General features: G+C 38.1%; 1 pseudogene; it reads left to right on the forward strand.

Annotated features, from left to right (window-relative positions):
• Positions 1-624: 624 nt before the first annotated feature.
• LOC136830863 (uncharacterized) overlaps positions 625-1,033 on the forward strand; it is an 18,677-nt pseudogene continuing 18,268 nt past the window's right edge.

A 1,033-nucleotide genomic window follows, 5' to 3' on the forward strand; every position in this document is an offset into this window, starting at 1 on the left:
CACGGTGGTTTGCGTAACGAAATAAATTGCACGGGATTTTTAACTATCACGAAGTTTGGGCACAAATTTTCTCTCTCTTTTCTAGAAGAGAGAGATTTGGGGTAAAATTTTATCTTAAAAGCTACTCATTTGCAATCATGTATTTTTCTTATATATAATATATATATATATATATATATATATATATATATATATATATATATATATATATATATATATATATATATATTATTTATATAGGAACTCCAGTGGTTGTTTGCCACGCAAATATAGATAATCCTCCAGCTGCTATGTACCTCATTATTTGCTGAACAGGACAACTTAGGAACTCCAGTGGTTGTTTGCCATGCAAATAGAGAATAGAGCAAATACTGCTCTGCTCATTATTTGCTTCGAAAAGGACAACTCAGGAACTCCAGTGGTTGTTTGCCATGCAAAAAAGAGAGCTCTGCTCATTATTTGCTTCGAAAAGGACAGCTTAGGAACTCCAGTGGTTGTTTGCCACGCAAAGAGAATAGAGCAAAGAGCTCTGCTCATTATTTGCTTCGAAAAGGACAACTTAGGAACTCCAGTGCTTCGAAACTCCAGTGAACTTGCATCTTCAGTTAACCATTTTATACTACCATGGCATCAGCACTTTTCCTTTGCTCAGGATGTGGATTGTGTGTTCGCCCTAGACAGGAAGCCCTTATCTGTGACGGATGCAACAAGTGGCGCCACCACTTATGTGGTACAGCAATATCACAACCTGAGTACCGGACAGACGATTGAAAGCTGGTGAAGTTTTCATGTGGTGTTGCACAGACTGTCCTGATTGGATGGAAGTTTCAGGTTAAAAAAAAAGTGTACCTTAGTTTTACCAGACCACTGAGCTGATTAACAGCTCTCCTAGGGCTAGCCCGAAGGATTAGACTTATTTTACGTGGCTAAGAACCAATTGGTTACTTAGCAACGATTATCTTTCTATTTGTTAGGGAATGATAATGATAGTTGATAGTGGGGGTGATGAGAATGATGGTGGTGGTGGAGATGA

This window comes from Macrobrachium rosenbergii, chromosome 47, assembly GCF_040412425.1.
Source record: "Macrobrachium rosenbergii isolate ZJJX-2024 chromosome 47, ASM4041242v1, whole genome shotgun sequence".
NCBI classification, from domain to species: domain Eukaryota; kingdom Metazoa; phylum Arthropoda; class Malacostraca; order Decapoda; family Palaemonidae; genus Macrobrachium; species Macrobrachium rosenbergii.